This window comes from Nicotiana tabacum, chromosome 23 (genome assembly GCF_000715075.1).
Source record: "Nicotiana tabacum cultivar K326 chromosome 23, ASM71507v2, whole genome shotgun sequence".
Taxonomy (NCBI): domain Eukaryota; kingdom Viridiplantae; phylum Streptophyta; class Magnoliopsida; order Solanales; family Solanaceae; genus Nicotiana; species Nicotiana tabacum.
Window position 1 is genome coordinate 71,246,801 of NC_134102.1, and position 12,128 is coordinate 71,258,928.

Below are 12,128 nucleotides of genomic sequence, written 5' to 3' on the forward strand. Positions count from 1 at the left end.
CTGAGTCTAACCATATAAAATTTATCAAAATCGGACTCTGTTTGGTCCCTCAAATCCCTACCTAAAACTCTCCAAAACTCAAGCCCTAACTCCCTCAATTTCACTTTGAAATCATCAATCAAATCCCAAAAACGAAGATGGATTCATACAATATAACCAAAACCGAGTAGAGAACACTCATCCCAATCCCTATGGTGAAAATCGCCTCCAAAATCGCCCAAATTCGAGCTCCCCAACTCAAAATATGACCGAATGTACAAACCCTAATTTTATATATTTTTCTATCAGCTAATCTGCCTCGTTTCTCATGCCAAATGATCTTTAAACTCGCTTTTTATGCCTCCAATGGATTCCTTGTGAAATTCTAGTCAAGTTGGGCTTTTGAATTACTCAATTTGACCTTATAATGAAGGAGATGTGTAGGTTTTAATATTTGTAAAAAGTGCAGATTTTAAAATACGTCGTCAGTTGTAATTTCGTAATTAATCTGAAAAATCCGGCAACCTAATTCTTAGTAAAATGACCATAAAATTCTCATACGATGTCCAAATTCGACGATTCTTTTTGCTACGGGTCTGTAATTATGATACGGATCTAATGCTTCAATCAAAAAGGAAATCGAAGCTTATTTGTTTTAATATGACATCATTTATGCTTGAAGAAACGGTGTCGAAATATAAGAAAAACGAGCGCAACACAACCCAAACCTATCCGAAACTCACTCGAGGCCCTCAAGACCTCAACCAATAATTCCAAAAAGTCATATATCACTACCTGAACTTAGTCGAACCTCCGAAACACCCAAAACAACACCAAATCAACCTCGAATTCAAGCCTAAGATCTTCTAAACTTCCAAAAATCGCCAACGATGCCGAAACCTATCAAACCACGTCCAAATGACCTCAAATTTTGTACACACATCACAAAAATGACACTACGAACCTACTCCAACTTCCGAAATTCCATTCCGACCCCGATACCTAATTTTTCACCGCCGACCAAAATCGCCAAATTTCTAACTTTCGCCAATTCAAGCCTAATTCTACCACGGGTCTCCAAATTATATCCCGGATACACTCCTAAGTCTAAAATCACCCAATGAGTTTGTTTATTCATAAGTCAACTTTCGGTTGACTTTTCTAACTTAGCTTTCTAACTAAGGGACTAAGTGTCTCATTTCACTCTAAACTATTCCGGATCTAAACCTACCAACTCGATACAACTCAACACCGCTGAACAACATATTAAGAAGCAGGAATGGGGAAAACAGGGCTATAACTCTCAGAACGACTGGTCGGGTCGTTACAGTTTTAACCCATGATAAAAAATATATAATTGCATATGTTCAGGAATGTCATGGTGTGGGCATTTTCTTAACATTGCTTTTAATCTTTTCCAAGGTTGATAAACTGACTCAGTGTCAGTCTGCAAGAAATTAGAGATGTCTTGTCTTAACTTTGTGGTTTTAGCAGGGGAAAAATATTTGTTAAAAAAATTCTGAGTCATTTGGTCCCATGTGGTAATGGAACCTTGTGGCAAACTTTGCAACCAAGTCTTGGCATCTCTTTTTAAAGAAAAGGGAAATAGCCTTAACTTGATAGCTTCATGAGATACTCCATTATACTTAGCTGTTTCAACAAGTTCCAGAAAGTTAATTAAATGATTGTATGGATCTTCACTTGCGTCTCTAGTGATGATGCAAGACTGTTAAATCGTTTGAATCAAGCTAGTCCTGATTTTAAAGTTGTTGGCTGCCACTGGGGATTTTCTAACACTAGATTCACAGTTGAAGCGGTCAGGTTTAGCATAATCCCTAAGGATTCCGTTTGCTGGTCTTGGCGCTACTTCATCAAACTGATCCTCTACATGAATTGGTGGTTGAATGCCTTCTACTTCCTGATTCTCAATTCCTTCACGAGCTATGCTTTGAGAAGATGATATTTGTCCTTTCCTGCACAATAGAAGAGATTTTTCAATTTTTGGGTAGTAACTAGCCAACTTTTTTGCAGAAGAGCGGGACATAAACTACCTAAAAAAAAATTTTAAAAAAAAGAAAAATAATAATAAATTAACACTAGTTTCTAAAGCAGTACTAGTAGTTAATAAAATAACTAAAGAAATTTTCAAAAATAACAAAAATAGTTAGTGAAAAGAAAAAAAAGGTACGATAATATATTAAGTATAAGTAAAAGTAGTACTAGTAAATAATAGTAATTAGAAAGAAAGTTAGAATAGTATTATATGTAAAAGTACTAGTAATATTATATTAAATATATTGCAGTAAAGGTAATGATAGAAGTAATAGGAAGAAATACTTATTAGTAGATAGTGAAAATACTAACAGCAATAAAAATAATAATAACAAATTCTCAAATTAGTAACAATATATTTAATCTGAAGTAGATGTATGCCAACCTCCGGCAACGACGCCAAAAATTTGACGAGGCCAGTATGTATTGGAATTTCCCGCTCGTACTCTGTCAAATTCTAATATAGTTTAAGATATCCTCCCGCAGAGACTGGATAATCTACGTTACAGACTTGTAATATTTTGACTACTATTTGAGAGAATCAAATTGATAAAAAAAGTGAGTGAGGTTTAAAACTTGCTAATTACTTAAACAAAACAAACAACTGTTGAAATAATTATAATTTTAAAAAAAAGATGGGAATCATTGAATTCACTTGATAATATTACTACAACAAAATCTTAATTTCTACATTTATTTATTTAAAGAATAATTGCTTATTTCTAATACAATTATATTTTGCTCACTAATAAAATAACCAATTAATAACACTCCATGAGAATTATGTTAATTAATCAACTTAAGACTAGTGACGTTTAAACCGAAATATTTTTCTTACTTGAATTATGCTAAAAGAAAGTAAAAACTTCGTGAGAATATTTCTACTAAGGATCAATAATATTGCCTACAACAATTCCTCCGTGACAATTAAAACTGAGGCAAGCAAGATTACTGACCTGAAATAATAGTTTATTGAAAAATTACCTTCACTCTACTATTTTATTCATCAATTATTATATATTAACTTTGCTCCGCGAGAATTATAAAATTAATATATGAATAACTTAGAGATAAAATTTGACAAGAGTGGGTTGCTCTAGTGGTGAGCACCCTCCACTTTCAACCAAGAGGTTGTGAGTTCGAGTCACCCCAAGAGCAATGTGAGGAGTTCTTGGAGGGAGAGAGTCGAGGGTCTATTGGAAACAGTCTCTCTATCCTAAGGTAGGGGTAAGGTCTACATACAAACTACCCTCCCCGGACCCCACTAGTGGGATTATACTGGGTTGTTGTTGTTATTGTTATAGATAAAATATATAGATGTGATAATAGAGTAATTAAAACCATCATTTCAGCACAGTATGAAATGTAAATAAAAATTTTCAAGCCAAGAATATATAAAAATTGAGATAATATTATAAAATATATAAAGGTTCATCAACTATCCCAACGAAAAGAGATTACTCCATTATGGAGTAAGAAAAGCTAAAAAAGATATTAAGAAGACTATAAATATTTAAAAGACTAAGGAAATATTTTTACTACAAAGAAAGAAAACCAAGACTAGTTCTTGCCTTACAAAATATTGGATATCCTTATACAAAGAGAGCTTGCTATTTATAGAAAAAGATGAGTAGCTTTTGTCATGTTCCACTTTTGCGACTGTGAAATTCATGTATGCGAAGTGACCTTTGTGTACGTAGATTCCATATATGCAACTATGACACCTGTGCTTCACTCTTGACTTCATGAGTTAGACTTGCAAATGTAGGTTCCATGTATGCAAATGTGACCTTTGCGTATATAGATTCCACATATGCATCTATAACTCTTTTGCTTCAATTCTTGACTTCATGGGTTAAACTTGCAAATGTAGGTTCCATGTATGCGAATGTGACCTTGCGTATATAGATTTCACATATGCAACTATGCTCCTTTTCATCTCGAATTATTTCTTTCCATAAGCCCATATGTATATTCTACATTTGCCAATACGAAGATGATGTGTGCAATTGTGGCTTTGCTTCATTTTCTTGTCTTTTGGCCCTTTTCCTTCTTTTTCATAATTTCTTCTTCCTACAAGATTTGTTAGAAAATATGCGAGGATAAGATATCATTATTCATATTTTATTTTTAAAGAACTTATTTTTTACATATGAAATTACATGAATAATTTATATCCATCAGTGATATCGTCCTCGTATACTTCCCGGAGTCTTTTGCTATGGGTCACTGATACCTTTGTCTTTTTTGTTGCTGAAAAGGTTACACCATTAATCTTGTTCCCTACGAAAATCATACTGATCATTAGACGAGGATGATCTTCTCTTGTCTTCGAGAGTTTCGCGTTGTCTCGGTTGTGGCCGTAATTATTTTTAGCATGGTCGCTTAAGAACTCTCTGAGATGGTCATTTTTCAGTAATGTCGCCACTTCCTCACGCAAATGTCGGTAGTCCCCAGTTCGGTGGCCATTAGTCCCATGATAGTCACACCATAGATTAGGATCCCTTTGGCTGGGATCAGATCTTATTATCCTCGGGAACCGTGCTTCCTTAATGTTCCTTATTGCCGATACTAGTTCCACCATGTTGACATTGGAATAATACTCAGACAATCATGGGTAGGTGGAATTCAAGGAACTTGATACCTCTTTGTCCAACAATGATCTATTATTCCGGGCACGATCAACTCTTCTATCGGTATCGAAACTATCCGCCGACCTAAAACCTCTGCCGCGACCTTCGGCCCTTTCGTAGGGCAAAAATTGGCCTTTAGACGATATGTGTCGAAATCATCCTTCAATAGGTATGGGCGTTGATAAAAGAATCTGCGAGCATCTTAAATGAATCTATTGAGTGCTCGGATAGAAATGAATACCATGTCAGGGCCCCCTTCGTGAGGGTCTCTCCGAACTTCTTCAGCAAGACTAACTCAATCTCGTGTGGAGCTAAGTCATTTCCTTTCACCGCCGTTGTGTAAATGGTGATGTGCTCCTGGAAATCCGAAGTCCCGTCGTATTTTGGTACGTCTAGCATTTTGAACCGCTTCGGGATTAATCCTGGTGCTGCGCTCGGTTTGAATGACAACTAGGTGTATTTCTTTGACTCTAGTCCTTTCAATACTGGCGGTGCGCCCGAGATTGGTCCATTCGGGCATTTATTTCCCTCATAAACCGCATTAGTTCGGTTTTAAAAGGGATTCTCTTTGTTGTTACCAGACCCGTTGTCGTTCCCCCCGGCCCTGTCGAAGCCTACCTCACCTCTCGGGGTGTTGTTATCAACCATTTGTGTTGTTTGGTTTGCGGGAGCACCAGGAGGAACTGGACCTCTTCCATTCATGTTGTTGGAAGCATTCGACAACGCTTGCCTCAACTCTGTCATGGCCCGATCTTGTCGCGAGAGATGGCCCATAATAGCCTTTGTTGTTCCCTTATGATTCTTACCGTTTCCGCAACTTGCTCATCTTCAACATCATCAGGAGTTGCCTCCTAAACGTGTCGTAGATATTGCCCTCCATGGACCGGCGTTGCTACATCCTATTCGTTGCGGGTATCGCTGAACGAATCTTCGTGTTGAGGTAGATTTCCTTGGGCCTCAATATTGCGTGCGACGTTGACATAGTTAGCTGCTATTTTTAACGATTTTTCGCTTAAAAACAAAGAATTAAACAGATTAGTAATAGATGCGAGGATCAACTCAATTATGCAACTATCTAAGCCCCATAGTGGGCGCCAACTGTTTACCCATAAAACGATACATTTGAATTTGTAACGTGATTTTATAGACAAACGCATTGATTTGACCCAAAATGATAAATAAATTAAATAAAATGCAAGGTTTAGCATTGAAAACGTGATAAGACAATAAAGACCTTGGTTCCGGGAGCAGAGCTTCTGAAGGTAGTAACAAGAATATCAATAGACAAGAAATAAAGTATTATTGAGCTTAGAATAATGTGTAAATTTTGTCAGAAAATTCCTCCTTTACAATGGTTGTTGAAGCCACTATTTATAGCTGCATCTTAGAGAATAAGGTCCTATGATCAAACCTCTCTCAAATAATAATTATGGGGGCTATTGATGAATGTGTAATGGCTCACTATGAATGCCAAAATTCTCTATAACGGATCGTGTATTTAATACTGAAGAATATTCTTCATTTAATGTCATCGGGTGACAAACATTCGTTTGTCTTCATTAGTAATATTCCCTCCGGGGTCTACCCGCTGCCAACCGAAGCTGCTGTCTCCAGTCTTGGTTTCCACTTGCCTCCCTTTCCGTCTATCTCCGGTTCCACGTGTCGCTCTATTATTCGAGTATTTAATACGAGCCGATTTTACCCTATACAATTTGTATCTTATGTATCTAGAAATCAAGCATTCAATTGCTAACATATATATATATTTGAATCGAGACTTGCTGTTTGTGTATAAATCTAAGTTCCGTGTTTCATGAATTATAGCTTGGATAGAAAGAATTTAATTAGAGATATGAACAATTGAATAACATATATAAATTTTGTTAATTTAATTGCAAACAGTTTAACTAAATAGGTAGAAGGAAGATAGTACTAGATCTTGCCATTATGCCAATGTTTTTGAATAATTGAACACACACTCAAGTTTTACCAATCCAATAAGATATGCGAAAAATTTAACAAGATAGATACGATGAAGACGGTAGAGAAAGTATAACCTACATGCATAACTTGTAATTAGATAAGATATGTCAATTCGTCAAGCTTGTGAATAATTTAACTAGATATGTATAATGAAGATTATATTAAAGTATTACTCATTCGAGATAACTTGTGAAGTGCAATTTTTCATTATTCTAGATGTGTAGCGTTATTTTTGCAAAACATTTCAAAATATGGACAAAATTTAAACAGGAGCCTTAATGATTCTATTTGGACAAATATCCCTACAATCTACTACAGCACCCCAAATCTCATTGTCCAAAAGTTTGGCCCATTGTATCACGAGAAACAAAACTCTATATAAATCTCCGTCTACCACTTCTCTTGGTCGTTCTAGGGTTCTGCCCAATCTTGGGTTTTCCGTCCCAATCCCAAATCAAAATCCTTTCTTCCCTGCCCAAATAAACTAGTAATTCCTATAGTCCTCATTACTCCCATAGTTTTTTTCTGCAATATATCTGCACACGTTTATATAAAGGCATTTTTCTGCAATATATCTGCACACGTTTATATAAAGGCTACGCTAAAAATATTGATATAGTGGAGCCTTGAGCGATAGTGCAAAAAAGAAATGCTGAGTTAAATCAGCGGCGGCCAGACAACCGCTGAGATGAATCCACAGACGGGTGTGGTACTTGTCTACTAATTTCATCTCACAATTCTCTTGTATATTTTTTGGTGTTGTGATGGTCTCATTTTTAAATGGGGCGAGTTTTATTGCTATGCTTGTATGACCCATATGTGTAAAATCATCACAAAAGCAAGCCCTTTTTGTTGAATATTTAATCCGAAGAGGGCGTTCTCATATCCTATCGCCTTGATGAGCAGAGTCTGCTATAATATCTTGGGATTGGCCATGAGAAATATATTCTAACAATGTGTATTTGCTTTTGTTTAAATTGGCCTATGATGAGATCTATATTTAAAAACACCATCTTTCGGGACTGAATGGCCCATAAGGCCTTGCTGTTATTTTCTGCAATTCTGAGGCCTCTTTCCTATTGCTTTAATAGTTATTCTTTCTTGGCTGTTCTTTTGTTTTTAAATTTTTTGGTTGATGAATAATTAATCTTTGGGATCTTGTGGAAACTGTGCTTATGGACGGTCAAGTGCTGTTTAGATTATAAAAATTAAAACAACAGTACTTAACAAAAATACATAAGCTATAGATAGTAAGCCACCATGACTTTCAAGTCTTCCCTTGAATTTGATAAGTGAAGACTATCCTGTTGTGGCTGATATCCTGTTTGCCATTTGCTTGCCATTTGCTGAATTATCATACTTGGGAGGGATTTTTTCTAAATGTGATTATTTGTATTGAATTGGGGCAAGTTCAATGATATAGTTGTAGGCAAATTACCCCCTACACTTACTATATGAATTTAGAAATTCCCTGATCTGCCACATGGCATAGCAAGTGGTATTAAGTGCACTATGGCGTTTGAGAGAGCTCTCAAACAGCAAAAACAGGCCCCCAAATAACATCCCAACGGCTACAATCCCTCTTCTTCCTATTTATAACATCCTCCATTGAAGCCAAATTCAAGTTCATACATATTTTCCCATAATTCTTGATTTTCTTCTTTATTAGTTAAATTACCTAGTCCCATTTCCAGATTTCTCCACCACACCTCACATTAAAGATAAAAACACTTTGTAGACTATAGACTTATGTTTTGAAAAAATTGTAAGAAACACGTTGTTTCAATATTAGACTATAGACCTCCGTTTTCAAAAAGATGTGTAGCAATCTTATTAGGTGAAATTGGTAGAATGAAAAGCTTGAAACCACTTTCTTCTTGTTTGCTTTGGTCTTCAACTGAAAACATGAATCCATACCGTTACACTTGAGAACGACAGAGGGATGAGCAACTGACATCCAAGCAATAATTATATCATTACTAAAAGTTTAGACATTACAAGAGTCATTTAACAAAAAAAATAATTGGATAGCATCACAAGTGCTTATAAGATACTACCAACACCAACACAAAATGATTGTAAATCACTACCAGTACCAATACAAAATAATTGTAAATCACTACTAGCACTAACACAAAGTGCTTATAAAATACTACTAGCAACAGCCAACAGCACCAAAGTGTTCTACAGAACACTGCAACACCAACACAAAAATTAGCTTAGCTAAGTTAATCATAGAAATTTATGTTAGTTATCTTGGAATGAGAAGATATAGTTGAATTTATATGGAATTCTAAGGGTATGTTATATAACTTGGCATAAATCAGAAAAGTAAGTAAAAATATATCGAATATTGACTGTAAATAATGAAATACGAACTAAATTGAATAGAAAACGATTTATGAACAACCAAGATGAATCAATACATAACCCCAAAAAGATAATATCTATATGAATCTCTGTATGTTCTTCTATGTGAATATCAATAATATGAATATGAGTGTATGAATGCTTTTTTTCTTTGATCCCTTACAGAAATAATAGCTATTCCTCCTATAGTGGATAGATTTTATTTTGGATATAATTAAAAAATATAGTGGGAAACCTATGATACATTAATTTTTTTCTAATTCTTGTCAAAATTCTCTCCCTTAGTGCGACTCTAACATCTCTTATCTCTTGGCCCGATCTTGATCGGATTTGGTATTGGTTGGTTTCTAGATTTTGAGCTCGATATTGACTCGGGGCTCGATATTGACTTGGGCTTGGTATTGGTTGGTCTCTGACTCTCAAACTCGATAACGCCGTTTCTCACCATATTTCGATTTGGATTCGAGCTCGGTAATGACTTCGAGCTCGGTATTCGATCGGTCCCAGAAATTTGAGCTCGGTAACCTGGCTTCGGATCTCATCCCGATATTATGAAGATGATCTTCGGTCCATTATGTTCCAATCTTGACTAATCATACGAAGGTCGAAATCGGTTTGATCGTAGACAAATAGTCTCTTCGTTTCTTGGGAAGAATGTGGCGAGAAACGACATGATTTTCAAATGGTATGACTAGATTTAAACTGACGTTTGCATCGAGCCCGACCATGACGTACGTGATAGATGTCCCGTCGGTTCAGTTACCAAGGCATTAAATGCGTGTCAGACGATGGTCGGCCATCGTTGACATTGAACAGTCATTGCCAACCCTATAAATAGCCCCTCTTTTTACCACTTTTTACTTTTACATCTCCAAATCTTCTAAGTTCCTTTTCGCATCTTCTGAGTTCCTCATCTGTAATTTTGTGATTTTCACCGCAGAATTCCTCTTTAGAACACCAAATCTTGTCATCTTCCTCTATCTTCAATCATCAAATCCAAATGGCGAAAAACGTTGAAAACCCTTCCTCAAAAAGAAAAAGCTTCTTCTTCGTGGCCCGTCGACGACAAAACACCGGTGGAGCCACGACATGAGGAGTGTGTTCCCGGGAGATGTGTTCTTACCTCTAATTTTAAGATCGACAAAGCTTCGCCGGTTCCTGATCTATGCGAGCCAGTATCGAGGTACATGTGCTCGATAACTGAGGGATATCTTAAACAAAAAAGGAAAGATTGCAACTGGGAGAACAAAGAAGTGATAATCCCGACTCCCGAAGAAGATATTACTACCCATGTGAAAGGGGTTTTAAGTGTGTATACAATACCCTTTCATGTTGGGCCTTTTCGACCCTGTTATCATCGATTTTTGCTGGCAATATCAAGTAACCCTCGGCCAAATCCATCCTTCTTTTTGGCGGATCGTTATTCTGATCCGCTTCTTCGTGAACAAAGTCGAGGGGATGTCTTTCACCCTCGACCACCTCATTAGATTGTACAGCTCTTGCCTCTATCGAGGTGGGTTAATAAAACTCCAGCCACGGGCTACCAAAATGTTGTTCTCGAGCATAGACGAGGACAAGGTTCGAGGCTGGATGTGCAAGTTCGTTCGAGTGAAGACTTCTGACTTAATCCCGACCGAGAAGATGCCGTTTCCCGAGGAATGGAACATGAAGCGTAAGTATAATTTCTATTGTTAGCTCCTATTGTTTTGCTCCTTTGTTTCTTTCTCACCGATATCCTTTTCCGTGATGTAGCGGTTGCTTGGATGCCCGGTGCTATTCCTAACCTTAAGAGTTGTGTACGGGACCTGACTTCAACTTTCACATATGCCGTACGCTCGTGGCGCGTCTTATCAAAGGGTCGATGGGAGGCTAAAAAAATCATGGTAAGCCTCTTTCCCATCTCTTCGATGATTCGAACAAAATGACTTTCCTATACTTAACTAATTTTCTTGTGTGTAGGCCTGGGCAAAGATGCGGTCATGAGGCCCCCGTCTCGCGAGGAAGAGACTTCGGCCCTGGTTCTGAAACCTTCGAAGTATAACAAGAGAAAAATGGCCTCTACTTCCGAGGATCCAGAACTTAAGACAAGGATAGCTCGTAAGCCGAGAAAGAATACCATCCCTCTGACCGAAGAATCAGTTCGGCGCCTATGGGATGAAGACGAAGAGGAAGATGATGACTGCGGAGTGGTGTCCCGAGTGAAAATGAGCGCCGAGGCTCCAAAGGCTACTGAATCGATGAAGGCCGCAAAGATTCTAATTTGTGATGAGGGAGTCTCGGGAAGAGAATTGGTCGAAGTCCCCGAGTCATCGAGGATCGAGACTACCTCCCACCATAATGAGCCAATGGTGGGTACGGCTGCGGGGGTTGGTCCCGAGGCCCCTTGAGATGGAGAGAATGCCCCAAGTGGTTCACTTGGGGCAATAGAAATTGGAGGCTCCCCGCTGCTCCCCTCGTTTTCCGAGGAAATGATTCGAGAGGCTCGGGCCTTGAAGACCCTTGCTGTCGAAGGAGGCCACGGAAGGGAAGATCCCTTTCGTGATTATTTTATTGGGGTCGAAGATACTATCGGCCTGAGCAATTTGGAAGTCTCGAGAAAGGACTTGGGTGAGGCATTGGTCCTTTTTAACGAAGTGCAGCGAGCTCTGAATCGGGTAAGCCTTAACTCTCTTGGTTGGTATTATCTCTGTGTTTGTTTTCCTCTTCTAATTTCTTTTCTTTCTGCGTAGGCCTCAGCGCTTCATCGGGAAGCATGTTCTCGGTCCCAAGCTGAGTCGGTACGAGGCCAACCTCCGAAGGCTCACGGAGGAGAGAAATGCCTTCAGACTTCTTTGTGAGCAAAGAGAAAAGGAGACCAAGGACCTTCGAGCCGAGTTGACCAAGGCTCACCAAGATCAGACCGATCTGACCGAGCAGGTAATGAAAATCTTAAAAACTCATGGGCTTAATTCGGGATCGGAGGCTAATATTTCGATCTCACAGCTACGGCAGAAGCTCGAGATGATCGGGCAGCTCCGTAAGGAGGTCAATATCATAAAGGCAGAGACCTTGGGGTGGAAAGAAGGTATGGACCGCCTTGCTGCAGAGAAAGAGGCTGCTCGAGCCCAATTA

The 12,128-nt window shown here is 38.0% G+C and overlaps 2 non-coding genes and 1 pseudogene across 2 annotated transcripts; all 3 read left to right on the forward strand.

The window, feature by feature from the left end:
• Positions 1-1,352: 1,352 nt before the first annotated feature.
• On the forward strand, positions 1,353-1,459 carry LOC142177792 (small nucleolar RNA R71). The gene has a single exon (XR_012706346.1). It is a non-coding gene; the product is annotated as a small nucleolar RNA R71 (small nucleolar RNA).
• A 5,763-nt stretch (positions 1,460-7,222) lies between these two features.
• LOC142177885 (small nucleolar RNA snoR143) lies at positions 7,223-7,386 on the forward strand (annotated as a pseudogene).
• Positions 7,387-7,625: 239 nt separating this feature from the next.
• Positions 7,626-7,718, forward strand: LOC142177724 (small nucleolar RNA SNORD96 family). Its single transcript, XR_012706283.1, has one exon. It is a non-coding gene; the product is annotated as a small nucleolar RNA SNORD96 family (small nucleolar RNA).
• Positions 7,719-12,128: the final 4,410 nt, after the last annotated feature.